Genomic DNA, 20887 nt, shown 5'->3' on the forward strand with positions numbered 1-20887 from the left:
TAAGATATGAAAGGAAATTGAAACAAAATATATTGCACGCATGGGTTTTTATTCATTGCAATGGTTCCTCTGTTCATACAAGGCACGGATAGCTAGTCATCCACTTAAAATTTTGAAAAAGCAGAGGTAATACCTATAGCTCATTGTTTTTGTTTTAAGGTCAGTATTTCCATCGTTTAATTGCTTTTACTGTCAGATATGAAACTCAATACGAGACTAAATGCTCAGCTGGTAAGTATATAATAACAGATATTTTCAGAAATCTGACTGTTGGAAGAGATTTGCATACAGCACATAAACATTAAAGTGTAGTAATTCAATGAAAAGTACCAAAGAGATGCAGGATGTTATGATTAAAGATAAATTGAGTTGGAATATTAATAGTAAAGAGAATATAGAAAACAATCTTCAGGAAATAATTTAGTACCATAGGTTGATAACTTTGAGAGACAGCATTATGCTCCGCCCCTTCCAAACCGTGTGACCCTGTGTAGCATATGTTACTTAAGCTCTTTGTGCCTCAGTAAACTGGTGATAATTACAGTACACACTTCACAGCGCTGCTGTGAGGATCAAATGAAGTAACGTATTGTTTTCAGTAGTACCTGCCCAGAGTAAGCACCCAGTGGAAGAGTAATATTACCACTGCTGCTACCATTAATACCACTCTTACCACTATTATTACTAACAATCCTTTTACTAGGTTTCATATGTCCTCCCCCCACCCAATTAAACATAGATTCCAAACTCCTAGGTCTTCACTTAGAGACTTGTTATTGAGAATCTCTGAAGATAAAATTTCCAGTTATAGGGCCATGCTTCTAATAGTGGACTGGTCACAACAGATGTGAAACTTGGGGAAAGTTGGAGGCACTGCTGATATTCTTCACTCCTCCTGTGGACTAGCTTTTGAAGAAGTATTTAAAATTAAGGGGTAACAAAATTCAATCCCCACTTAGAGTGAGAGTGGGAGAAATACACAATGGCCAAAAAAAATGGTGGGCAGTACACACATGACTTTTAATGGGCTGCAAAGTTTGCCCCGACCTATCTTAGAAGGAAGAGCTTTCCTAAGCAAATTTTTACCCGGTTTCTTGTTACTGCTATTTGAAAGAATCAACTTCTTCAATTTCCTTCATACTCTTCTCTCCTCATATATTGGATTTAAGAGCCTTAACTAAAAACGTATTAAGCTCAAAAGTTATTACATATGGCCAACATCACAGCATCTTTCCTGAGCTGAGTGTACAAGCAGGACTGATCATTTAATTTGGATAGATGATCAGATTGACTTAGAGTGAATGGAAAGTAACTATTGCCCAGTGTTACAACATCTATTTCTGTTGCTACTTTTATATTTTCTCGTGAGAAGCAGGCCCATGAGGAAGATTACAGACAGTTTAAAGGAGTCTAGCATACATTTCATGGATAATTAATAAGATGAAAATGGCATAATCATGGATAAATTTATAATCAAATAAACTGACTTGTCATTCCAGATCATAATTTACGCAAATTAAGCTCTTTGATTTCAGAACATGTATATACGTAAAGATCCTCAAAGTTAATTGCCAACTTACCACTCTTGGTGATGGTAGAAACATACTGTACCATCTTTTTGCGGGGAGGGCCGCACTGCGCAGCATGCGGGATCTTAGTTCCACAACCAGGCATCGAACCCATGCCCCCTACAGTGGAAGTGTGGAGTCTTAACCCCTCGACCGCACGCGAAGTCCACTATCTTTAAAAATGCCTCTTACACCTCCCAATATGGAAACAGCCAAATTCATCCCCGCACCCATGGGGGCAGGTAACGGTCAACAGAGCAACTTGGGTGTCGCCTCAAGCTTGAGCAGCTTCACAGTTTGGCCATTCTTCTGGTGCCTAGCTGTGACGAGGGAAGCAAGAGAAACCTCATCGTGACGTTTCACTTAAATTGAAATCCATTAATCCCCCGCATTAGCCCAGTCTAAGAATGAGGGGTGAACCTGAGGTTTTGGAACACCTGATCTCCCTCTTCACTCTTCAAAATTCAGGATATTTGTAAAAGGATGAAATATGTGAGTCTAGAAACTAAAATCATGAATGTGAATAGTGATTTAGTAGCCCAGACTTTTGCTCCCCATTTACACCATTGTATCTTATATTATCAATGATTACATATAAGTGAACAGAAGTTCTGAATTACAATGGCTCAACAGAAACTATTGTCCCAACAACTTACTGCACTTGTACAAATCTCATCTTGAAATTGGAAGATTTTACGATATTGACATTAAACTTTTTCTCATTTATCAATAAATATTTGTAAGTCCTCATGTCCCAGATTCTGGGCTGAGCTCTGTGGAGATAAATTTAGTCAGATATAATCCTTGGTCTCTAGTAATGTGTAGTTGGTAACTGACACAGCCATACAAAACACATCAAAATACAGTTTTTCATGCAAAGACAGAATAAAGTCTGCCTTTATGATTATATGATTCCAGGCATTGTGTATAACAAATCAGTAGGATTTGATCATTTGAACCACTTCCTTCTTCACTCATTGGAATCTTACTTTCAACCATTTCCATATTTGTTCTATATTCAGTTAAAATAGCTGTTTTCCAAGACAAAGCCCAGAAACAGATGAAGATAAGTAGAGACTTTCAACCCCAAATTTGTGGATCAAATTCTTAGTGTGACGTATACAAGCATAATCAGAGACTATATAAATTAATGTTCAAAATTCAGCGCAAATGGCTCTCTTCTTGGAGTTACGATAACTGGTGCCTCCCCTACTCCTGCACCTCCTGCTCTGGGTAGAGATGGCTGAAGCTATCTGGAGGAAGAAGTTTCTTTCTTTTTCTCATCCATCTTGCAATCAAATCATTAAACCATCACCTTCCTTCCCAATTTTGCTATAATCAGCCACTGTTTAAAAGTCCTTCTTTCCCCATAGTTTCAGATATTCTACTTGGGGTGGGAGGAATTAAACTATTTAAGAGTCAAAGCACAAATATCACACTTTCTACCAGACTTAGTCCTACTTGATCCTTGTCCTGTTCATGCTCTATCCCTGGCCACCCGTTACATCATCTACTTATTACACTTCCTTCTGCCACCCTCAGTGAGTCCCCAGGTCCTTCAGACTCGGTCTACAGGATGTTTCTTGTCCATTGTCTTCTCTCCATTCCTGCTGATTTAACTCTTGTGCAAACCTTTACTGCATAGATAATTTCCTTTTCCGGATCGTGGGTTCTCTGGAAGCATGGATAACATTTTGTGCCTTTTGACATTTTCTAGCCTATACAGTGGTGTCCACTCATGGAAGACCTGCAAAACGTTTGTTAGAGGGTTTTGATTTTGCATCATCAAACTGCTGCACAAAAATGGCTTGACTCTCCCTCAAATTCAAATGTCCTTCTATGTCTCTTAAACTATCCATTAAAAAGTTACTGAATTTGCTAGAAGATAGATACATGCATATTACAAATAGCTGGCTTATGAATTATTTGGTTATAAATTGATTGGTAACTGATATTGAGATGCACATCCTACAATACGGAGACAACCACATTCTAGAAAACCAGGAGCTGTCGTTTTAAACCAGTGAAACTGAGTGGCCCATTTTGGTCTTGGTTAATATTGTCTCCAAATTTATTCCTCAGCTGTTCATATGACACAATCTAGCACCAGTCAAGCATAACAGTGCCAGATGTATGTACTCTTCAATCTGAAATGTGGGCCTAAGTGACTCATGTAAGCCCTTTGGCTGGTTGACGTGGCATATCTGTGGAGAAGCCAGCGTCCCAGATTCGTGCCTAAGCCAGCTCCTTTTGTGTGTTTCTGGGGAAGTCACAGCTGACCAGCTACCACGAAGGACAACTGCTCACATAAATCAAATCGTAGTCTGCACTGGTATGGATATTTTGGATGTTTGTCAGCCAGAAAAGCTTTGCCAGGAATAGGGAAACAGATTGTACATAATAGAAATAGCTGAAATTGAAAATTAGGGGAAATAAAATAAAACAAAGTGATCTTTAATCTCTCTTTTTCTATGAGTCTTGACATTAGTTTATAGACGCTAATGTGATTCTTTTTCATACATGTATAAAATTTCCGTCTAAGATAGACCTCACACACACACACACACACACACACACACACACACACACAGATGCTCCACAAGCCTTCAGGCCCAGCTTTTAATGAAATAACCAGAATCTATTGAAAGAGGTCCAAAGTTAAATAGCCATATAATGATTTCTGCTGCATGGTAAATGGTATTATACAGGGGACAGGAGAATGAGTGTTGGATAATGTTCACAAACATGGTAATATCTAAATGTTTTCTAAGGCATTGGCTGAAATTAAGTATTCAAAGTAAAGTAAATCTGGAGAAGAAAATCTCTCTCCTATTTCATTACATATACCCAATCAACTCTAACATATTTAGATTATACCCAATCAACTCTAGAAGGGAAAGTGGGTGACAATTCTTGAATATTCAGCTTTCTGAATGATCTCTTAAACCTCTTTTATGGTTTTTACTTGTGATGATTCTACTTCTCTGCTTCTTTTAGTAGGATTCTTTCCCATATTTTACCTGTGTTTGACCCTATATGAAGTAGTGGCTTTTTCTTTTAATAATATTCAGTAAACAAACTGTAAAAACCCGAAGCAGTGATTGACTTTAGGGAGAGAAATAATAAGCCCAAACCATGGCTTCTCAATGTCCAGACACCTTGTAGAGGTAGTAAGAAAATCCCAAGATTCTTTGTGGGTAGGGATTATTTCTTCTTCACATCCTCCTGGATGAACATCCTAATAAAAAAAATATTCTAGGAAGATCATTTGGGAGAATAGCTTTTCTGGTGCTTCTCAGAAGGTTAGCCTGAATTGGAAAATGGCTTCAATTTTCTCCCAACTTTCCTTTTCTGCTCTTCATTTGGAATAAGAACATGTCTTTCTTTTGTAGTAAAAAAAAAATAACTGTCAGCAATGACATTGTGCAAGAAACTCCAGGCTTTTCTTTTTCCTTGTGTTCTCTGAAGAGAAAATAATTACACTGTGGCTTGCCGTTGATTAGCTAAAATCATCCAACTATATATACAGAGAGTGTAGCACAGAAACCATAGCAACCTCTATGAAAATGATTCCCATAATGACATGCTTTCAGAGTGTCCAGGCTTCCAGGTGGTAATTGCTCATCCTTTTTGCCTGTGTTGCCGGGTCATCCACAGTGGAGTTGGTTGGGATTCACTTGTGAGGGTTGTTCTGATGATGAAGGGGGAGCTCATGCTGGTTCCTGAGATGTGGCAACAGAAAAGTTAGTTTTTGATGTACTGAGTTTGATATATTGATCAAGGAGGAATTATCTAGCCTCACGTTAGTGCATTAGGAATCTATATGTATTTTGTCTTAGTCTGCTTAGGCTACTGTAACAAAATACCTTAGAATGGGTGACTTAACAGACATTTATTTCTCACAGTTCTGGAGGATGGAAAGTCCAAGATCAAGGCACTGGAAGATTTGGTGTCTGGTGAGGACCTCCTTCTTGCTGTGTCCTTACATGGAGGAAGGGGTGAGGGAGCTCTTTGGGGTCTCTTTTATAAGGGCACTAATCCCATTCATGAGGGCTCCACCCTCATGACCTAATCACCTCCAAAAGTCAGCACCTCCAGATACCATCACATTGGGGATCAGGTTTCAACATAAGAATTTGGGAATAAACAAACATTCAATGTGCAGCGTATCTGCAACCATTAATTGATCTTTTAATTTCACTTAATCAACTAGAAGTTACTCTCATTTCAGACCCTGAAGAGTTGCTTCCATTTTGTGGACCACAGGTAGTTCACTCATCAGAGATACTCTTCAAGAGTAGTCAAGAGCAAGAATATTGAAATTTGCCAGTGGTATTTCAACAATTTGTTTTATAAAGTTATCTATTTCACTGCCAACCATAAACTCCAAAGATGAGAGATTGCAACTCTAGAAATGAAAACTCCAGTAGCAGTGATATCACCTGGAAGCCAGGAGGCAAGGCCAGAAATAATAACTTTTCTATACTTAAATCAAGGGTTTTGTTTTCACCATTTGGAATAATCTTTCTTACCACATTTTCAAATGACATTAATCCCTATATTTATACATACAAAGCCAAAAGACAGTCTTTTAAAATCGTTGCTCTGGTATTTGAATTTATTAAATGCAGGCTTTTGTTTATTTAGAAGAGTCAAAAGACATCTTATCCAAACTTTTACTGTGCTACTTAATCTTGCATTTTTAACATTGTTCTAAAGAAAACACTTATTTATTCACTTTTTTTTTAATCAAGCAAGCAGATAATATTGTATGTCTAGCATGTGCTAAATACTTTGGTAGGCAGGGTGACAACCAAGGTAAAAATTACCTTTGTCCAAGAAGTCTACAATCTAGAAATCCTCAAGTTCCTACTGGTTAGGAAATCAATGGATATCTAAAGAGTATAGGATATTTGCAGAAGGAAGTTGGCTACCAACTGAAATGGCTCCAGACATATTCCTTGTTTTCTCTGAAGCTCTTCTTTTCCATAGACTGCTTAAGGCTTGTGTGCTAATCTTTTATTAAAGCTACTCTCCAAACAAGGGAAAACAATAATCTCCCATTTGGTAAGAAAAACATGCCTCAGTCTAAGCTTTCTGTAGGCTGGTTAAATTGGACTGAGCTAGGCTTTGGGCCATGATTAAATGAGAAGACCAAGGCAAGAAGTAACAGAGAGATTGTAAAGGCATGTCATAACTTCTAGAAACCATGAATTTTGAGTCATTTCTATCTAATTTTTTTTCATCTATGACTGTTTCCATATGTCTAAGTCTTCTTCCTCGGGAAGACTTTACTTTCTGGGTAGACAAACTATCTTACATTCCTTTTTTAAATCCATAGTAGATAAAGGAGCTTAATAAATATTTATTGACTTGACTCACATAATTTTAATTATGATTGAAATGAATGGAACAATCAGAAACATATTGAGCGCAACCTATGACTTCAGAAGACTGTCACAACTCATTCTTTAGGGATTTTGTATCAGCTTCAAACTTGAAGTTGGGTTTTAGTCATCATTTAAATCCACTTTGGGGTTATGTAAGGCTATTTCTTGAAGCTAAATATAATGAACACATCAATTTGCATTTCACATTCTCCTTTTAAAGAAATAATTTAGCTTATCTCTCAGAAACAGGTTTGATTAATTTAAAATATGCCCTTGGATATTGACTTTTCAGAATGAAAGTCTGCTGTAGCTCATAAGTTGTGTACTGATTAGGGAAAATCAGAAACAAACTGTGGAGTCAGCAGAATCCCTGCCACTTTCCAAGGGCTTGACCTCTACTGTCCTATAGTTAATGTGTAATTCTTTATCATCATTAATTATTGTCTTTAACATGATCAGTAAAATATGAAGGATGGTCAAGTGGAGATATAAGTTGTTATGTGAAAGGTTTTTCTGCAAAACAAACATATCATGAGGCAAGAATTCACATAGGGAGTCTCATAGCTAATCTCTTCCTCTGAGGTAAGCAGTATTTCTGGGGGATGGAGGGATAAAGTGTTTAGTTAATACTCACTGGCTGACAGATTATAACATTTGAAGTCATAATAGAGATGATTTTGCTTATATAAGTAAAAGCTGTATTATCTGTACTATTAGAGGCAAAGAGGCATGAAAAATGAAAAAAATTACTGTCAACCTTATATTGAAATGCAACTAGATAGAGAGGATTTTGAAAGTGATGAGTCAAATTTTTTTAAAGTCCTTTTGCATGCATCCACTTTCATGATGATGAAAAAAATTTTTTTCTGTACCTACCCTGTCAAAGAACGGATTTGGTAGTTATTTTTTCTTGGACTTCGTGTGTGTTATACAAGTCTGAATAGCAATTCCAAATTATCTAGTTTATGTACCTACCATTCATGTTTATTTGACTAGACATTTCGTCAACTGGATGTTGCTCTCCAGATAGCAAGCATGGGAGTGTGAACCTGTCCCAGCATACTGGTTTAAAGCATAGTGAGAGTCAGCCCAATCTGGTTTTTAATCCTGGCTCTGCCACCTACTTGCATTCTGTCATTGTACAAGTTACTTAACCTCTACAAAGTCAAAAATAAGCACTTAGTAAATGGTAGTCATTGCATGATTTTGTTAACATAGTGAAATGTTGAAGTTTTAGAACGATCTGGAGGTGGTGAGAGATGGAGTGGTGGAGAGGGAAAAAGAAAAGAGTTTAACCTGTTGTTCTACTCTAGGTAAGAGGAATTGCAATTTAGTGTAATGATTCTTAAATAGCAGTCCCTGGTTCCATTACATCAGAGACACTTGGAGATTATTTTTTATGTAGATTTCCTGTGCCTTCACTCTGTCTGCAGAACTACTTTCTCCACCCCCCAGCTTACAAATGGACAATACAATACCCCAGCTTCAACCTTATGTCAGTTTTCAGTTATAGTTTTCACTATCATTTAACCACTTGGGATAAAACAAAACAAACTCCTTGCCTACATAACTCCAGGGTCAAAACAGATCTAAACCTAATTGTGGGGTATTAAGAAAATGACAAGCATATTACAAATCAAGCCCATACCATGAGGCTAAAGCTGTACTCAGAGACATGCTTAGCGCTAAGTCATTTACACTATTAAATAAGAAATAATTTATTAAATGAGACATTTAAATTAAAAAGCTAGACAAATTATACCAACAAAAATGAAAGAAAACCTGGAAAAAATGAGATAAAAGTGAAAATTATTAAACAAGAAAACAAACAAAAAATAAATCAAAGATTTTTTGTTTTTAGTTGGGGTGGAGGTGACAGACATATCTGTCCCATTAAAGAATGGGAGAACACAAATACAGTGAATGTGGAAGCAAAGTAATGTAACATCAGATGGAATGGTAATTATGATTATCAGAAAATATTATATTGAAAGTTATTCTGTATAATAAATTGAAAACATTAGTGTTGAAAATTGCCTTTAAAAAATATAGAGTACCAGCATTACCTCAAGAAATACCTATCCTTAGTAGACCAATGGTAGTGAAGGGAATTCAAAATATTATCCAAAAATTTATCTCCCAAAATTTTACCAGTGTATTCTTAAGATATTTTCAAGAATAAATATTTTGTTATACAAAATGATTAAGAGTATGGAGAGAGAGAGAGGGATCATTAAAAAATTCATTCATGGTTCTCTTATAACAGTGAATTATAAATCTGAAATAGCCAGCACAAACATATTGAAAACACAATCATACATAATGTCATAAATGTAAAAATTTCCAAGTTAAAATTAATACATCTCCTTCATCAGTATAATAAAATAATAGGATGTCATAATCTGTTCTTCTCAAAATGCCAGGATCATTTAATATAAGGGAATATATTACATTTCATAAATACATAAAATGAAAAGGCATTTGGAAACTTAACCTCTGTACTTAATTTTTGAATTGTCTCATTAAGTTTTGAAGAATACTTATATCACATATATATCTCAATGCAAACTTAATATCTTCAATAGTGACACAACACAGGCACACAATCACTAAATTCAGGGAAAAAAATGTCTGGTAGCATTACCATTATTTGACATTGTTCTATAAGTTCTAGCGTTGGCTAGTAAAGAATGAGAATAGTATATAAGCTAGAATTCAGACACCAAATTTTCATTATTTGCAGTTGATATGATTATCTAGAAAGCTCAAGAAATAAAATAAAGGGGGAAAATACGTGAGAAATAAGAAAGGAGAGAATCATATATTTAAAGTATAAATATATAACATCGATTAACAACTTCCATATATGTGGACAACAACCAGTTAGAACACACAGTGGGGGAAAGGGCCAATTCCCTATAATGAAAAAACAAACAATAAATCAATTTAACAATAAATAGAAGAGTCATTATAAGAAAATTTAAAATATACTGAGATAATTCAAAAAATATTTTGAGCAGTTGGAAAGTACATCATTTTCCTGGAATATAATAAAATATCAAATATCAGTAAAATAATTTTAAGATTAAAGGAGTTCTATTAAAACCCAATGGGTATTTGCTATTATTTTATTTAAACTTTTTGCCTTGATATTCATAAGTGAAATTGATTTGTAGTTTTCCTTTTTGTACTATCAGGATAGATAGTAAGGGCAAATGACTGAAACAATTTAAAACAAATAAGGTAGTAGGAAAGAAACAATTATACAAATTATTAAAGCCTATTTAAAAAATATAAACAATATGCCACTGGAGCAAGATAGATGTTCAAATAAATATGACAGAATAGAAAGTCCAGGAATAGACCCTGATATTTAGAATCTGGCAAAGCCCATTATTTCAAATAGGTCAGAAAATTAACTATTATTTAATAAATTGTGCTGGAACGAGTAGTCGTTTTCTTTGAGAAAGAAGTTTGACCCTTGCCTTATACTTTGTATTCCTGGAAAAATAGTAACAGAAATAAAAGCAAACTTGCTGAATGCCAGGCCCAATTCTAAACACTTCATATATAGTAACTAATTTAATCCACACAACAACCCATTAGGTAGGTGCTATAATTATCCCCATTCTACAAATAAGAAAATAGAGGCACAGAAATGTTTAGTAGCTTGCCCAAGATCCTACAGCTATTGAATGGCAGAGGAGCATTCACACTTGGATAATCTGGCTCTACTCTGAACTGTCTCTACGCTGACTTCTGTTTGTCCTACTGTACTATTCTTTAAGTTTACTGGTAGAGTCTATTTAATATTATTGTATTTAAACTTTTCCCATTTATACTTACTCATAGGTGAAAATTGTGTTCAGTTTTCCTTTTTGCACTACCTTTGTATGGTTTGGCTATGGCTGCTATTCTGGCTTCATAAAAAGACTTTGGAGGGCTTCCCTGGTGGCGCAGTGGTTGAGAGTCTGCCTGCCGATGCAGGGGACACGGGTTCGTGCCCCGGTCCGGGAAGATCCCACATGCCCCGGAGCGGCTGGGCCCATGAGCCATGGCCGCTGAGCCTGTGCATCCAGAGCCTGTGCTCTGCAATGGGAGAGGCCACAGCAGTGAGAGGCCCACGTACCGCAAAAAAAAAAAAAAAGACTTTGGAGACTCTATTTAGATTTTTTATTTTTTGCCATGTGACTTGCGTGGCAAAAAAAAAAATCCTGACCAGGGATTGAACCTGGGCCATGGCAGTGAAAGCCTGGAATCCTAACCACTAGACCACCAGAGAACTCCCCATAGATTTTTAAGAAAGTGAGAAATGTCTTCCCAACTGATCGTATCATTCTGTGTTACCATTAGCAATGAATGAGAGTATCAGGGTTCCTGTTGCTCTGTGTTATCTCTAGCAATTGGTGTTGTTAATGTTTTACAATTTAGTCATTATAATATGTGCATAGTGGTAGCCCTTATTGTTTTAATTTGCAATTATTGACATATACACACTACTATATATAAAATAGATAACTAATGAGAACCTACTGTATAGCACAGGGAACTCTACTCAATGCTCTGTGGTGACCAAAATGGGAAGGAAATCTAAAAAAGAATGTATATATATATATATATATATAAATGATTCACTTTGCTGAACAGCAGAAACTAACACAACATTGTAAAGCAACTATACTCCAATAAAAATTAATAAAATAAAAAATAGACTTTGGAAGCTTTCCATCATTCCATTCTAGAGTCAGAAAAGCATCATTTTGTTGAATAAATGGAAGGTCTCGCAGAGTCATTCCTCACATTAATATCCTAAGAGGTGTTTCCATGAACCTGATTCATGTTCCAAAGTGGAAGTGCGGGTGCACTGGCATGATCCCGCAGCATCCCCTTTCCGGGAGCCATGCTGTTGGCACGTGAAATTGAACAGACCATCTGACAGGACGGCAGAGGACTGAAAATCAGAGAGGCGTGTTCACTGCGCTGTCTCCTGACACTGGGTATAGCCTATGATCGACCACGCTGCCCCCGGGGCACGTCTCCTGCTGAAGTCGCTTCTCTGGATTCCAGGGGAGGGGCTCCTGTCAGAGCACAGCACGGTCAGACCCATATTTAGAAGGAGGTGCAGCTGACTCAACCCCTGTTCGTGACTCCTGGGTTCTGCTAATCAGAGGTCTATTGTGGGGTGCTATGGCTAAGCCACCACTCCGGCAACTCTGGCTTATGTGCAAAATCATGCCTGTCCCAGGAAGTTTCCTCCTGAGAAATGATCCGTAGATTGTGCAGAAAAGGTTCTCCAAGGGGCCAAAACATTCCCCCCCAAACTGGTTCCTTGGACACATTTCTCACTGAGTGATGGAAGAGGCATAGAAGGGTAGAACCAGTCATATCATTTTAACCCCAGAGGACTTATTACTCATCCATCCATTTTACAGATGAGGAAACTGAGGTCCAGAAAGTTGAAATCACTTTCTTAAGGTTTCTCAGTTATTAGTGACTCAATGAAGTTTCAAAACCACGTTTCCTGGTTTTCAGCCTTCCCTCTTCACTACTCTCTTGGTCCACCGATGAGTAGAGTTGAATATTCTAGACAACTGTATTTGGCTGTACAATGGCAGGGGGTAGCCTTCATATAGACTAATATACAGAGAATGGATACTGCTGCTTCCTACTCATGGCCCTTGACTTGCACGAGGCCACTTGACACCCTCAGTGAAAGTGGGGAGATACCTGTTTCCGGATTTTTGTTCTTATGTGAATTCTTTTCTATTTTTTAATTTTTTTAACATCTTTATTGGAGTATCACTGCTTTACAGTGTTGTGTTAGTTTCTGCTGTATAACAAAATCAATCAGCTACATGCATGCGTATATCCCTCTTCCCTCCCTACAGTTACTCAAGAGGGATTGAGTTGAAAGATGTTTACTGACAGAAAAGTCACCCTTTTCCTTAGAACATGATACCTTCTTCTTAAAATTATTATTGAAGGGTAGTTGATTTACAGTATTGTGTTAGTTTCAGGTGTACAGCATAGTAATTCAGTTATTTTTTTCTGATTATATTCCATGATAGGTTATTACAAGATATTGAAGATAATTCCCTGTGCTCTACAGTAACTAGAATGTAATACATTCTTACTAGTCCTATTATGGGCCCTAATTCATGCCTCCTTAGGGTGAGTTATTTTACAAAATCCTTGCTTCTTTGTGCAAAGAAATCTTTGGCTGGTTCATGCTATTAGGCCATCAGACAGTCAGGTATGCCTGTATCTCAACAGTGAATATAACTCAGGCTCAAGCTGAGAGCACCCTCAGCGTGATAGTAAAGCTGATTCTCTAAAAGGATAGCACCTGCTAAAAGAGGCTTCTTATGAATCAGTGGGGAAAAGGTAGAGCAAAGGGTTCAGGGACTCTGGGTTCTTACCTGACTCCAGCACATGTAACCTGGGTGGTTGGGAAAGTTATTTCATCTCTCCAGACCTCACTTTCTCAACTCTGGAGCAATAAAATCAGATTCGCTATTCACTATTCGCTATTCATTTTTTTCTGTGGTATCTCATTCTCCAGAGACATTCCTGTCAGCCAGAGGTGAGACCACCCAGACACCTAACTTTCCTATCATTCTGAATTAACAACTTTTGCAACGGGCGTGTCAGCTGTTGTCCCTCGAACTGGTGAAGTGTCAGTGCCCAGGGTCATGTGATCGGATCAGATAAGTCCCTGGCACAGCTTTGAAGGACGGTGGAAACTCACCTGAAGGTTTGTTTATGACTCCAGTTGTAGGACACGGGGGTGATGGCCCCCTGCAGTGACTGAGGAGACACAATAAAACCTCTTCACCTGTCTCCCTCCATCCTGTAGTGATACCAGGAGAGACTGGGCCTTGAAAACAGATTCAGTCAGCAAGAATGCCCTGAAGAGGGATGGGGTGAGGCAGCATGTGAAACCTTTAGGACCCATGTTTTACACCGAGTCCAGTTCTAACGCCATCATGGTCCCACCCTGGCATAAGCAGAGCCAACACTAAAGGGACTGGGGCTCCTGCAACAAGAAAGCTCCAAACCCCAGCCTCCCCCATTTCACAGTCCCCCCCAGAACTGGGAAGGCTTTCAGATACCAAGGGTTGGACAGGCAGAGCTGGCCCAATTGTCTCCTCTCATAGAAGAAGCTCCCCTACCATCTGCACATATTAATTTACACATTTCGGGTTCACTTGGCAATCTGAATAGCTGGGTCCCTTCTCCCCTCACACGCCAGGCAACAGCTGAAGGCACTTAATGCTCAGTTCTGTGCCAGAGTCTGAGCAACGCAGGCGGCGTGACTTCTGTTTCTGTATGTTTTCTTCCCACTCGGCTGCTCTGAGTTCATCAGGAACCAGAAACTTCCAGGGGCTATTGTACAGATAATACCAGCTCATCCTTATTTTTCACTTTCAATTTTCATTGACTTAATACCAAGAGTGTTTTCTTCTTCTTTCTCTTCCCCATCAGGCCTTGAATGGCCACTTCCAACAAATTAGGTGAAGAATGAAAGATAAGAAAAATATGGGCAAACACAGCTATATGAACGGGGAGAAAAAAATCCATGGGCTAAGATGTCAGTGCTTTGTGGCTACACATAATTTTCTTCTCTCACCAGCCATCCGCAAAGAAGTAAGAGAAGGCAATGTGAAAGCTTTAAAATTTCACTAAAAGGTTATTCTACAATGTGTCAAACCTGCGAGACCAAACGGAATATGTGTACTCAAAAGCCGTTTCCGTTTGACTGGGATTTCCCCCACTATTGCTCATATTGCTAAAGATGAATTTATATGACAGCTTTTTCCTGCTAAAACCACATACTGAAATTGGAAAACCCTGGTAAGATCCAATTAGAGTTTTTGACATTGTCGTATTCTCTGAAGATAAGCCCTCATGTGGATGATGGGAAAAGGACAAAATAAACAAAGCAAACCCTTCAACTCAGACTCTGTTTTTGTGTTTCTGAGATTGTGCTGCTTTGAACCAGGGGTTTCTGTGGAATAAATTCTCGAGATGAATGTGAGTCAGAAGCAGGCGGTGAGGCAAGAGCTATTAATTCGAAGGGATGGGAAATTAGGGTTGGTGCTTGCATTTAGTTATCTCCACAACACTTTTCACTAGTGTTAAAATCAGGCTGAGTAATGAACCTTTCGATGGGAATTTTGCCCATTAAATAATGTTGAATTAAGAGCTGTCAAGGATAAGCACAGGCAATATTCAGTCATTAGTCCTCTACTCCCCCTTTTAAGACTTAAAAGATTTCTTTTAAAAAAAATAAATTTATTTATCTATTTATTTTTGGCTGCGTTGGCTCTTCATTGCTGCACGTGGGCTTTCCTTAACTGTGGTGCGCGGGCTTCTCATTGCGGTGGCTTCTCTTGTTGCGGAGCATGGGCTCTAGGCACGCGGGCTTCAGTAGTTGTGGTGCGTGAGCTCAGTAGTTGTGGCTTGTGGGCTCTAGAGCGTAGGTTCAGTAGCTGTGGTGCACAGGCTTAGTTGCTCTGCAGCACGTGGGATCTCCCTCACGAGGGCTTGAACCCGTGTCCCCTGCATTGACAGGTGGATTCTTAACCACTGCACCACAAGGGAAGTCCCTAAAAAATTCCTGTTTGAGGAAAGTTTCTTTCTCCTTCAAAGAGTAAGATCCAAAATATAAAACAGACCATAATCAAGCCACTGGGATTTCATGGAATATCTTCAAAAACTGGGGAATGGGGCCTCCCTGGTGGCGCAGTGGTTGAGAGTCCGCCTGCCGATGCAGGGGATACGGGTTCGTGCCCCGGTCTGGGAGGATCCCATATGCCGCGGAGCGGCTGGGCCCGTGAGCCATGGCCGCTGGGCCTGCGCATCCGGAGCCTGTGCTCCGCAACGGGAGAGGCCACAACAGTGAGAGGCCCGCATACCGCAAAAAGAAAAAAAAAAAAAAAAAAAACTGGGGAATGAATATTTTCCTTTTTCTGGGGTAGCTGGATTTAGTTTTCTGTATCTCCCCATTGGCAGTGGAATACCAGAAAAAGGGTTAGAGTGACTATGGGCCAGGATCGGTCCTCCAGCCTCCCCTACCAGGCTTAGGTAGTAGCAGGTGCTAGGCTGCAAGTCTGGAGCCCTGAAATATTACAGGGCTGCCTGCAGATCCTGTCCAGGGAATCAAGTAAGCATTTCATTCATTCATTTAAAAACTGATGTACTGAATAGCTGCTACATACCAGGTACCTTTCCAGACAGTTGAGACACATCAGTGGAATAAAGATCCTTGTCTTCGTGGAACATACATTCTAGTGGTGGGAGGAGACAATATACAACAAAGGATAGAAGCCCTGACCCCCACTGTGATGGTATTTGGAGATATATGGGGTCTTTAGTAGGTAATTAAGGTTGAAGGAGGGTCCTAAGGGTTGGCCCTAATCCAATAGGACTGATGGACCCTTAGGAAGAGGAACAGAGAGAGATCTTCCCACACTGGTGCGCATGGGAAAGGCCATTTGGGGATCAAATGAGAAGGAGGTCCTCTACAAGCCCCGAAGAGAGCTCTCGCCAGAAACCAAAGGAGCTGGTTTGAACCTTGGACTCCTAGTCTCCAGAACTGTAGGAAAATAAATTTCTGTTGTTTAATCTACTCTGTCTCTGGTGTTTTGCTATGGCAGCCCTAGCTGACTAATGCAGTGACATAGCTTGCATACACTGTGGACAGGTCAGGCCTAAATACACAGTGAGCCCCTCGTGGGCCCCTCCTCTTAGCAGCAGGCCCACGGCCCAGGCTTCAGCAGCGAGGCAGCCACTCATCCGGGCAAGCATTTCAATTAATTAGCCACGTTAAGATAAAAGCAAAACACCCGTGTGCGAGGACAAAGTGAAAAGCAAAATAGTTGATGAGCATGGCAGCCAATCATTGGGATTTCCATGTGGCTCTTGGCCTCCCTGTCTATTAGGACAGGTAAGTGGGATGGGGAGAACTGCCTGGTATCCCCGACGCTGCATCATAGTAAAAGCACTTTGGGTTATTTTAAGGTGGGTTTGGCATTTTAAAAATCATCATCATCATAGCTATATGTTCATTATCTTATGTCATTCTCATACCAGTTCTAAAAACGAGATGCTATTTTCACGCCTTTTTACATATGAGGAAACCAAATTTTAGAAAATTGGAGAAACTTTCCCATTGGTGCAGCTAGCGCATAGCGGTATCTGACTTTGAGCCCTGCACTCAGCTTCCCTCTCCTGTCCCACTTCATCCCACTACAAAGAAAAGCTGGGTTCCACGCCCGATACGGTTCCTGTAAACTCTTAATAAATAGAATATATGCTGTGGTCGGTTTTGCTTAGTATTTTCTTAAGATGAAACAGTCTCGGAATTTACATGTCTATTATTCACTGTGAAAACGGACCTCGTGCCTCCTATTTCCTCTCAGCACTAAATGACATAGGTGGCATCAGAGACTGCCCTGTGACATCAAAGATAAAACGAAATGTTTTGCGACCAACACTAGGTAAATTTCATCTTGTCCCTTCTGCCTTTTCATTTTGTGTGGATATGATCATTGCCCTCAGAATACAGCAGCCAAAATCTTGTAGCATTCGGGTGGGGAAAAGTCCATTCTGGAGAAGCCGGATTACCCAGATGGAACAGAGAAATCTGTCACCGGCCTCCGAATATCAACAGCGCATAATTAGCAGCTGCTAAAATAATAGAAGTCAATTGAACAAAAATATGGTACGTTCAGCATCGATTTATTAAATACCTTGTTTCCAAACACTGCTTTCCACAGTGGCTGAAAAGCCTTTGCAGGGCATTACAGCATGTATCCCTGGGCACCAAACACAGAGAACAGACAGAGAGATTTTTCGGATTTTCTTGGGTTTTTTTTTTTAAAACAAACCTCTAAAATGAGCTATTACTATGTCCCACAGACAGGCACAGACATGACTGTTTTACATCTGCCTGATGAAAAAATACATTTGTCAAAAGCAACTTTAAGAGGGCTGCCGTTCTCAAAGGCATCAGCGGCCCGTCTCCCTGGGAGACAGCAAAACCCCACATTTATCTAAATTATCCCAGTAATACGACAGAGTGATTGCTCACTAACGGTCAGTAACAGTTTTCTTTGTCATTTTCCTAGTCATTACCTCCTCAGAATGAACTCCAGGATAAACTGCTTGCCCTCCGTGACCTGAATGTTAATTTCCTCCGCACATTCGTGGCTGGTTCTCTAAAACACCTATACTTGGCTTTGACATTTCTGACATTTCCATTTTGTGAAAAAAGAATACCTGCCTTAGCTTGATGAACGCAGAGGTACTTTACATGCAAACAAAAAAAAAATGCTGTTTGCATGTTCTCAGGTTGTGAATTCTGTCTTTGATCTGATAAAGCCTGCAGGGGCTGCGTGTTCAGAGAGGGCTGCCAGAGGTATTTGCAGGGGGTGCGCTTCACTCCTGTGGCTTTATCAAGCTATACCTCAGATTTCCATATTTCAAGCCATCCTCCTTTGAAGATATCGATGATACAGTAAAACCAAATGCCCTTGAGAGCAGATTCCGTGGATATTTGGTTGCAGCCTCGCCAGTACCCAAAGCCCTGGTCCTTTCTGGGGTGCGGGGTGACCACCTTTTTGTTGTATGTGTTTTTCTATCCATCAAAAGCTAGATCAGACTTCAAAAAGGCCAAGCCGAAGGGAGAATGGTAAGAAAGCAGAACTTTTTTTTCTTCCAATAAATGGAACTGAGGACTTTTTAAATAAAGATTTTTAAATGTCAAACAACTGGCCGTACTAGGGAAAGTTGGTCACTGTAGTTCAAATGGCCCCTACACTGGGCGATACAGTAATAGGAGCAAAAACATTTAGCCAGGACTCAGAACAGGAGCTGCAGTAGCCTCTACAGGCGGGACAGGCAGTGTCTGCTGTGCCCCCGTCCTGGGCAGAACTGCCAGCTCATGAAAGATGAAATGAAGTGAAGGAAGACGCTGCAGAAATAAATAACTGGGAATATTACCACCGGTGCATTTATGTGCAAAGGAAGTGGTGAGCAATTCAACAGATTCCTTTGCAACCCAGCCCCACTGCTCCTCTGGTTGTTTTGACCACTTGTTTATTCACTTAGAAAGCAACCATATGACCAATATTTTCTGGGACAGTCTTGACTTGAAAAGATTTGTCCCATAATACTTGTATATACTGGGACATGCTTGTCAGAAAAAAAGCATCCCACTTTGGGCTGGGGAAACCATGGTTACTAAACTTGCACTAGACTAGTCTGTGTTCCAACACAGGCTCAGTCCCTGTCACCTCGTTGTTACCTCTCCCTGTCCTACCTCGTCCATGTGACCAGACATTTAACCTCACTCCCCAGAGCATGCATGTTTCCAACCACCAATTATAACTGGCAGCCTCCATGCCCCATGGGCATATCCCAAAGATATTTTACCCAGAACAATAAACTCAACTTGTGTTATAGTCTGTTAAGTCTCACAAATCAGCAAACAAGTAGTTATCCTAAAATCCATTTTCTCCTTCCCTTCCAATCTGACCCCAGCCAATTCTGCTTTACTCTCTGGAATACATTCTCATCTCTGCATGGCTGATATCACTGCACATCAGGCCTTCTCTGTCCCTCGTGTAAACTATTCCAGCAAACTCTCAGCTGGTCTCTCTACTTCCAGTTTCTTCAATTCCTGACTCTTTTCAACACTGCTTTCACTTCTTTTTAAGTTAAAAAACTAAAAATTACCTTGTCATTCTCCTAATTTAAAATACATAATGCCCTCCCTGCAATTTTCCAAATGACCTCCCATGGCATTTGATGTAAGCCCAGCTCAGTCTCTGCCATTCAGTCTCCAAACCCCACTCAAAAACCTTGTGCCCTCATCACACTTGTGGTGTAGATTTCACTTGTTTTGCTTCTGTTGTCGCTTTTGTCAAAATTGTCCTTCCCTCTCTCCTCCACTATCATGCATCTTTTAAAAACAACCTTAAATCCCATCTTCTTTGCTAAATTCCATTGCATCCCTTAAGTAAGTTAACCTTACTTAACACTTTCTCCATTGGATTTTTTTCTCTTCTCCATGCTTTCCTAGCTCAATTTGCATGCCTGTGATAGCACTTAACACACTGAATTGTAGTTGTAGGCTTATGTGTTTGTTTCCCTTTTAGTCTGTCAGCCCCTCAAGGGCAGAAACTATTTTAACTTATCTGTGTAGCTCAGTACCTGGCATATCACAGACCCACAATGTATGTTAAATTGAATGAGTACAGATGGTCACATTTGATATTCTAACTTGAGCTTATATTTTTCTCTTAAAACAAGATATAAACCCTTTCTTTTAAAAAAAAGACACTACTTTTTTCATATGATAGTATTTCAACTTCGAAGGTTTGTTCTATCTTAATGATAATAACCCATCTTCTGCTTAGTGGTCAGATGTCAGGTAGTTCAATCACTCAGCAAGAATCCCAAGTAAGAGTGTCTCCGAATAGCAGAATCAAGAATAAGGAAAGGGGGGCTCCCCTGGTGGCGCAGTGGTTGAGAGTCCGCCTGCCGATGCAGGGGACACGGGTCCGTGCCCTGGTCCGGGAAGAGCCCAAGTGCCACGGAGCGGCTGGGCCCGTGAGCCATGGCCGCTGGGCCTGTGCGTCCGGAGCCTGTGCGTCCGGAGCCTGTGCTCCGCAACGGGAGAGGCCACAGCAGTGGGAGGCCCGCATACCGAAAAAAAAAAAAAAAAAAGAATAAGGAAAGGGACTAGACCCGTGGTTTGCGGGGCTGTGCAGAAACCCAGTGGCCCCTGGCTAGTGTGAGCTCAGACTTCGGCTGCCCTTTCAAAACATTCTTTTCCCTAACCTGATATTTTCCCCTGAATCTGGAGTCCCTTGTTAGTTGAATGTGATGTAAAATTTGGGGTGATTTACTAAGGGCTCCCCA

Source organism: Mesoplodon mirus, assembly GCF_964341445.2.
Source record: "Mesoplodon mirus genome assembly, chromosome: 4".
Taxonomy (NCBI): domain Eukaryota; kingdom Metazoa; phylum Chordata; class Mammalia; order Artiodactyla; family Ziphiidae; genus Mesoplodon; species Mesoplodon mirus.